Source organism: Strix uralensis, chromosome 3, assembly GCF_047716275.1.
Source record: "Strix uralensis isolate ZFMK-TIS-50842 chromosome 3, bStrUra1, whole genome shotgun sequence".
NCBI lineage: Eukaryota > Metazoa > Chordata > Aves > Strigiformes > Strigidae > Strix > Strix uralensis.
Window position 1 is genome coordinate 112178945 of NC_133974.1, and position 8978 is coordinate 112187922.

Sequence of the window (8978 nt, forward strand, 5' to 3'; positions counted from 1 at the left end):
ACGTTTGAAAAATGGAATTAGGACAGCCCACATCTCCTGGCAATGGGTAGTAACTGTTGACTGACTGTGACTGCGACTACTTCTGGAACTTACATTTTTTGGCTAGTACTGCTGAAACACTCAAACCATCTCACAATAGACCTCTTTCAAGTTGGAAGTGAGAAGATGATATAAATGGGGCCAAGATTAGCATTTCAGAGACCTGGGCTCTCTTAGTACAAGCAATGTAGTATCTGCATTAACATTTTCGAGCAGAAGCAAAGTGTGTTTTGAAATTGATTTCCTGACCGTCCCTCCTCACTTTACTTTTGGTTCCCACTGTGGAGTAGTCTTGCACCACATGGCCTTTCCAGAGCAAACTAGAGACATGCACCTAATGCACTCTGTCTGTGAATGTGGGTTCAGCTCTGTGGGACCAGACTAGAAATAAATAAAGAGTGAGGACTATCCATGTGGGTGGTGTGAACTGCACACAAATATGTCTTCAGATATTCTTCCCTACAGTTCCACTCCTCCTGGGCGGTGCTACCTGATAAGTTTTAGATATCCTGTATGACAAAACCAAGTGATTTCAAGGATCTGTGCCCCATGTGTGCCCTCTGTAAGACAGGGCTAACTTGTGGTTTTTCTTCAGATCGCTAGAATTATCGGTGACTTGTGCTGTGTGCTTACAAGAGTGATCACAGCAGTTTTTATAACCTCTTCCTCTTTGTGGCACCAGAAATTGCCCAATGCTGTTAATTAGTAACCAACTGAGCAAAGGAAGAAAAAAAAATAGCTGACAATGAATTTCCCGAAAAAGACCATGGTTTTGAAGAACTAAAACCAATTAAATGTTTGGTTTGAATTTATTAACCATTTTTGAGATTAAAGGGTTTGTTTTGATATTTTACATTTATGATTAAATTTCCACAAGATGTGTTATTTTTCATTTAAAATCAATACAAATTTTGTTTTAAAATATAAGACCTGACCATATAACAGAAAACTATATCCAAAGCGTTTCATTTTTAGGTCAAATATGGAATTTTTTACTTCATCCAGAATATATACTTTCTAGAGTTTTTCTTTGTCATTTTTCAGGTAAAACTGTAAATATTCTCATCTGACCTGAAACAAATTTCTTACAAGTTTTCAGATCAATCACAAAATTGAGAAGAAAAAAAGGAACCTGTTCCTTCCCAAGCTATCCAACAAAACACTGCAAACAAGCAAAAGAAATGGAGAGTGAGATTACTTTTAAAAGAAAAATCCTCGCATAACCTCAGTATTCAGCGCAAGCCTCCTGTGGTTACACTACATCACTGGAGTGCAGCTTTGAATCCTAGAACAACAGTGTTTGGTGCACTAATACATCATTAATGTGTCTGCCTTTGCCTCTGAGCTGGCAGAGCACCTCTGCAGAGCATCGCTGATTGAGCCTAGGAGGTGTGCTCTCTCTGGGAAAGAAGGGTTTGCAGCTTAATGCAGCCCTGGCTCTGGCAAGTATCTGTCCTTAGAGGGCAGTCACATAAACAACCGGGTCTCATATGCAGATGTGCTGAATATATTCACACATTTAAAACATTCGTCTTTACACTGACTTAGACTCAGTTAACAACATTAATGAACCCTTTTAGCACAGTTTGACAATAGTTCCAAATTAAGCAGTTTTCTTTCTTTTTTTTTTTTTTTCCTTTCTTTCTCCTTGTGTTGTGAAGCAAAGACAAATATATCTGATTTTTTTTTTTTTCCTTTTTATGATTGCGGCTTGAAATAATTAAATTCAGTAACTCCCTTCTACCCAGCAGTGAGAAAGACTTTCCATCAAACTCAAAAGTCATGTGAAACTCAACTGGTTTCTGGTTCCTGACCAGCTCCGACAGGATTTTCTTTGAGATCTACTAGAGACTGCAAATCTTCAGCAGAAATTGCAAATGGAATAATTTAGCTGCCTCCAGAGGAGCACAAATTTCTGGTGTCAGAATCTCATTGATTTGTTTCAAGATCATTAATAAAAGCCACATGGCAAGTACTCTGGGCATTCATTTGTCTGAGCTCACATGCGGGAGTTAGTAGAAATAGTCTCGATGCCAGTCCCTGTTAGATATTTGTTATGTACCGGATTCTTTATTTCCTTGTGGTTTTTAGACTCCCAGTGAGCTGAATGTAGAAGGCTGCCCAGGTCTGTAAACCACAGTTCCCCAAACTACCTACAGGAATGGATACACTGATTAGTTGTAGGGAGACAATTAATACAAGAGCATCTATTCCAATAAAGACAGGCCAGTCACTTCAGATTCTAGAAGAAATGCAATATGTAATGTATAGCAATATTTTTAAAAAAGACTAATTTTTCCTGTGACCCTCCAATCAAGCACATGATAAAGAAGAGTTTTTTTCAAAATTGTTTGGGCTCAGTTTACCCAGGGGGAACAGTGCTGGGTGGGGCTGGATGGCTCTCACTGCCATCCTGCTTTGTGCCTGCATTGGTTATTTTTGTCCTCATCCTTGAGGCAACAAAACAACTGAGGAGCCTTGAGCTATCCCTGAGAAGAATATAGTCTTCTAGTAACCTGGGAAGCACTATGTGCATACCTAATGGAGAACTGGATTGTTTTGTCCTGATTTACACTGTGATTTAGGCAATGAGTTTTGTTCCTTTGCAGGTTAAGATTACTCTGTATGTTCATATGATAAACCATATATATCATGAAAGCTTCAGTGACAGAGGATGCGAGATCCTTTATTTTCAAGACTTTATTACTCTTGCAAGATCAATGACAGGAATGAAATATTAAGGAATCAAACCATATATGCTAAGAGCACAGGAACAAAGCATACTTTATGTTGCAGATATTCCTTTTCTCATTAGTTAACAAAATTCAGGCACTCCCATTGGAATGAGCCTCCAGTCTACTGTAGGAAAGGCAGCAAACTGCAGTAATTTCATTTTGCATCTGGATTTCCCTATTACACAGAAAAATAGGTTCATTCCTCAGAAAACATGTATGCTCAATAACACTGCTTTTAAGAAGAAATAAATATTTCACAGGGCGGAGCCTCTGCTCACAGTCCTGGAGACGACAGCAACAGCTCTGATGGGAGCAACCAGCCTATGGAGAGCCCCTTCTTCCTCAGAGACTGACTTCCCCTTCTGTGGTCATATTTTGCTGCTGGTGGCAACCTGGCTGAACATTTTTCTTGGAGCCCCGTGGTTCATTGTTGTGGATCTGATGTGTTTGGTGGAAAAAAACCATTCCCCTGGCACCTTTCCTTTCTGGGTGTCAAAACACACTGAAGGGTTGTGTAATTTGCTTTGCAGTGTATCTCCCTTTTGGAACATATTATTACATTTAATCTAGCAGTGTGGTGGGTGTTTGGGGTTCATGCTGAGCAGAATGCTTGCATACGCTCTCTGCCTGAGATTTCACACAAGTATGACAACCTTTCCAAGAATAGCTCTGGGAACATGGTGGTGTTTAAAGTTTCATTTTGTGGGGGGTTTTGCTGCTGCTGTTTTAATTTTCAGACTGTTCTCAGATTTTTCAAAGAAAGCATATCTTTATATCATTATCATTCATAAATAAAGTGTGAACATGCTAGGCCAATATATGACACTTAAATTCTTGGTATTTTACTAGATAAAAGCGGTACAGCTAGCAATTCAGAAATGTTAATCTTTTGATTATTACTTTTTCAAAATATAAACTTGTTTTCTTATTAAAGAAGATTTAATACCTTTTTTTCCAGTGTAATCACTGTACGGTATCTGATATCATGAAATCAGTCAAGGGTAAATCTTCAGTGAACACTACCACTGCAGGTCTTTTAAACTGTCTGTGTGCAAAACTTGTAACCTGGGCATCAACTTTTGTCCAAGGACATATGGAAAGTACTTATTTCCCTGGTCCTCCCAAGGCAACTCTGAGATCTTCTTCCTCCTGAGGAGAAAGTTAAGCTGTGGAGCATTTTGTAAGAGACCCTGAGAACCTCAGAGAGTCGGCCCCTATACAGGAGTCGTTGCCCCAGTATATCAGACTTGACTCCCCAATGCACATCATTGTCTTTTTATTGATGTAATTAGTCCTTTGTCTCATAAATTGAAAAATCTGGAAAAACGTTAAAAAAACCCTTGAAAGCATGCTGTAAATCTTTACTAATGCACATAGAGAGAAGTGAATGTGCATCTATTATAGGCTGGAAATAAACTAATCTATTTTTCTGAACTTCCTTCTAGGTGAAATGCTTATTTGAGAGGGAGGAGAAAGAGCAACAAAATGACATATTTGCAGCAGTAGGTGACAGAAGGTATATCAAGACAAATGTCTACCTTTTTGCTGTGAGCGAGTATCTTCTGTCAGACTCCTATAAGGGTTCACTCATGTATGCAGCGCTGTCTCCAACTTCTCACCTGGTATTAAAGGCATGCTAACTCCTGTCAGCTTGAACAGCGTGGACAGTAGAAATGAAATCTGGGGATCTTTTACATAGCACAGGAGAAACTACAAGTCCAGTCACGGTCAGTAATCTGATGCAGCCTGGTTATAGCTTCTTTTGTCCCTATGCACCTTTCAGATGCTTTTGACATGCAAAAAACAGTAAATGTTGATCACTGTGCTTGTAGATAGGATAAATTCAGTATCACCTGCCTGTGCTGAGGTCCATCCAGTGGGCAAGCAGGGCTGGCTGTGGGTCAGACCCAGCCATGTAAGCATCCACTGAGGTCTCCTCTCACCCTTCCATGTCAAAATTGAATGTGCACTGTGAAAAGCCTCATAGTCCTTTGCTCTCCTTAGACACCCAGGAGATGCTGGGCACTTCGGTCCTTTTATGCAGGTGGGACACCACCTCTCCATCATGCTGAACTCCTTCTGGCAATTCTGAGGTATAAGGTGTGATTGCTGCACTGGCAGCAGAGGAGATGGAGCCACCACAAAAATTCCCTCTCACACCCCATCTGCTCTCTAACGAGTTATGTCCCATGGGCAGAGAGCAGAGGACCAACATGGTCAAGGTCATAGGTGCTGGGGTGGAAGGACCCAGCCTCTCCTGCCCTTACCTGCCCGGACCCTTGCAGATAAGCTTTCTGCTGTTGTCCTTAAGGAAGGAGTATTTCTCAATATAGGCATGATGTAATGCTCCTTTTTTCACTTTGGAAAGAAAACAGGCATTACAGTCTGTACTTCAATATAGATATAGATATCTATGCAGTTAAATAACCCACTCTGCAGCTGTGTGTGGGAGCATGTTGCAATGTCAGTCTCGGAGTAACTCATTTTTCAGGCACAGCAGCACTGAGGAGACTCCCTGGCACAGGCCTGACCTCGGGTGGGGGAAGCAGCCAAGAGACAGTGTCGTGCCAGAGGCTGCTTTGCCCGCTGTTTGCCATCTGGGACAGATGGCTGATCCAGGCAAAACCTTCCCCCAAAGTGTACTGTGAACTGAGGCAGAGCTGAGAATTGTGGCTCTGGCTCCCTGCGATGGCCCTGTCTTCAGTGGCTCCTTCCTCTCACCTTTGGTTCCATGGCTCTCTCCTGAGCCAGAAGCTGCAGCAGGAGGGAGCTGCTGTCCCCTGCAGCTTGTGCCCTCTGGGGGGGGCATTTCGGACATTTCCTAATGATGAAGGGTGTTGCATCATGGTGAGGGTGTGCCCCTTTCCGCCACCTTGCAAGCCTGAGGTGCACAAGACATGGTCTGGAAGCATCTCTCTGGGCAATGGGGATCACTAATAAGGCAAAATTTCCCTTGATGTTCAGCTGCTTGAAGGACTCTTATTAGCATGCAGTGGCACAGTTTCTGTAGACCAGGGCATGGGTGAGCTGCCCATGCATCCTGATGTTTCCAAACACATTGGACATGTCTTTCGGGGTGATGCTCACCCACCTCTTTGGGACTGTGCACCTCTGCTGTTTATGCACACATTGCCCCAAGAGCCTAATGTTGCTGCAGGGCATGCCTGTCATTTCTATGCCAGCTTTCTTGTCCACAAGATCTGCTGTATTCCCATAGGCAAAACGTCTGATCTTGAGACCCTTCAGAAGTTTTCAGTTGCTCAGAAACTTCTGTCAGCTCCTGCTGCTCAGCCCTGGTTTTCATGTCATTGTCCAAGCCTGAGCCTCCAGCATAAAAGCCTATTGTATTGTCACAAAGCAAGACCAGAATTTATTAGTATTTTTATTATTTCACTAGCACAAAGTGACTGCTGTGAAAGCATGATAAACTCCCCTGGGACGAAATGGCCTGAACCTCATGAAAGATTTAGGGAGGCAGAGTGGTGAGCAAGCGCTTGCAGCGGGTGCACATGTGCCAGGAGTGCCAGCGTCCACGAGGACCGATGTGGAGAAGAACAAGAGACTCCCCGCGGTGTCCTCACAGCAGTCAGGCATGGGTGTTACTATGGAAAAGGGATTGTGTTGGTTTTTCTTTTTTCAAATGCCCTACCTAAAAGCCTTGCAAGGTCAAAAGTTCTCTGACATAATGAGCACATTTTCCTGAGGTGTGAAATCATGGGATTTGCTAATCCAAGGTATTTTTTCAAAATGAACAAAAACCTCCCTGTAGGTCCATGGCACTTTACTTTCCAAGAAGGAAAAATAAATCAGAAGTCAAAAAGTATCTCTGGTCTGAGCAGCTGCGTAGATTTTACTTCACAACAATCTCTAACGTCTCAGGACTTCAAGCCTCTGCAGAGAAATTTATACTGTGCACATTTTCATTATGCTACGCTAAAATCTCACATTCCTCTACTAGATAAACGAGAAGAAGTTATGGGAGGAATAATTTTGGTCTAAGGGAAGAAGTCGGGAGTAAGAGGATAACAGTTCCTTCACCCTCAGTCATGGCAAGAGAAAGGGTTAACTGAGCTGTCCAGAAAAACTTGGTGAGGCTGCAGGTGTGAGAAAGGATAAAACAATACTCACTGCTCTGAGAAGAAAGCCTGAAGTCCATTCCTGGCAGATGCATGGGTTGAGTCTAGAAAGCAGAGCAATCAGGTTATAAATAATGCTGAATGATATGACAGAAACAGCTATTGAGCAGCAGTAGTAGTTAATGCCATCCCATTCATATGCTAAGCACTGGATGCTGTAGAAATCCAGGACAGCTGCTTTCTACTTTAAGAGGAATGGGAAGCTTCTGAATTATTAATATGGATGGGTTGAGACTGGATATTCTATGCAACTGCGAGTTAAAGGGAATGGCTAGGAAACCGTGACGAAGCATCACAAGTACAAAAATAGCAGGAGGTCACAAAACCCTGGTTCTGGGAGAGAGCGGGTGCATCGCACAAGCTTGCCCTGTCCTCTGGCCACACTAAACCCAGCTGGGAAGAGCTGGCGAGCAGAGGGGACAGCCCACTGCGAGGTCCCCATCTGCAGATGCTGCACCCTTCCTCTCTGCCTGCAGAGCTTACCAGGCAGAGGTAAAATGTGTAAAGAGCTAGGGTAGGTGAAGAGAGGAAAAATGCATGTTCACAGCAATTGCCCAGCAATTGGCATTTCTGATTTCTGGAGCGGTTGCTCGGTGCTAGAAGCTTGGCTGGGCTGCCTGTGCAGTGTGGGACACAAGCATCCAGACAGCCTGATTTGGGGTCTGGGGGCTGCTTAGTAGTGTGGGGGTTTTTTTGGTTGGTTTTTTTGTTTGTTTGGTTTTTTTTGTTTTTTTTTTTTCCTGGCAGAGCTTTTAAATCACAGCAGCTTTCTTTACTATTGCTCTTATTAGCTGGCAAATGCCAGCCAATGTCCTGTAAATAACGTGACAATCAGTTTTTATAATTGCTAGCATTTCTACCTCTCCATCTCAGTCATAGCTCTTCTGAAGAGTTTAGTGTTCGGTGGCAAAATTCTACCCCAAATTAGGACACAAATGCTCTCAGGGATCCTTTGGGCTTGGCCAATGCTTCTCCTTCTGTTTCTTCTTCTAAATCTCCCAGAAAAATTGTCCCACTCGTCAGCCTCTTGACCAAGCTCAGGCTTCCTGCCTTGAGCCCCTCAAATCTCCCCTCTAAGCTGTTGGTGTGCTTGAGGGGTGCAGGATATTCCCATCAGAACTGAAACATCTAGGTTGGACCAAAGAAATGTAACAGGTAGGGAAAGGGCAGAGACAAAGACACAATCAAAAAGAGAGAAAGGGAAGATGTATGCCTTGAGAGGTGGTGGAGGGAAACACAGGAGTGGATTACAGAAGAGAAATGTGGTGCAGCTTGGTGAATAAGGAAGGAGGCACTACAAGAAGGAGCTGTAATGATGACAGAGCCGTAGGCACTGCAAGTGCTGCCTGATCCTCATAACCGGCTGGACTGGGTGCTCTGAACAAGTGGATGCTTTAGCTTTTGAAATGCTACACATAGACCATATGTAGTTTTTCAGGGTGAAGGAAAGGGTCTAGCTCTCCCACCCCCAAAAAAGCCAGGGCCAGCCCTTGAGTAGCTGTCAGGCTCAACTTGCTCCTGCAGAGCCTGCAATTCATGCTGTTGAGTAGTTAATAGTGTTCAAGCACTATCTCATTTTTGTGTCCTGGGTCTTAACAAGTAGCAAGAACAAAGCAGTAGCAAAGCACAACATGTTTATTTCCCCAGCTCCATTCTTGCTCCCTTGCCCATCATACACATTTGCATAAAAAAATTTTGCACTGGAATGAAGGACCTCTGTGAGACGGAGGGGAGGGCAGGGACTCCCCAGCCTGCTGTCTGCTCTGCTCCATGCAGCCCCCACTATCTGCTTTGCTTTAATGCCCGCACAGTAGGTGGGACAATATATGCTCAATTATTTCACATGCTTTTCTCTGCAAGCTACTCTGATGTGGCGCATGATCAAAAGCAATTCTGCAAAAGCACTGAGGGCTTGCTCTCGTTTTTCAGCGCTTAACGTGCTGCCTGGGGAAAGCACGCCTTGCATGTACATGTGTAAGTTTGTCAGGCTGTGCAGCTCCGATGACCTCCGAGTCAGTCCGCAGACACTGCTGTGATTGTTGATTTTGACATTATTCCCCGGGGAGCA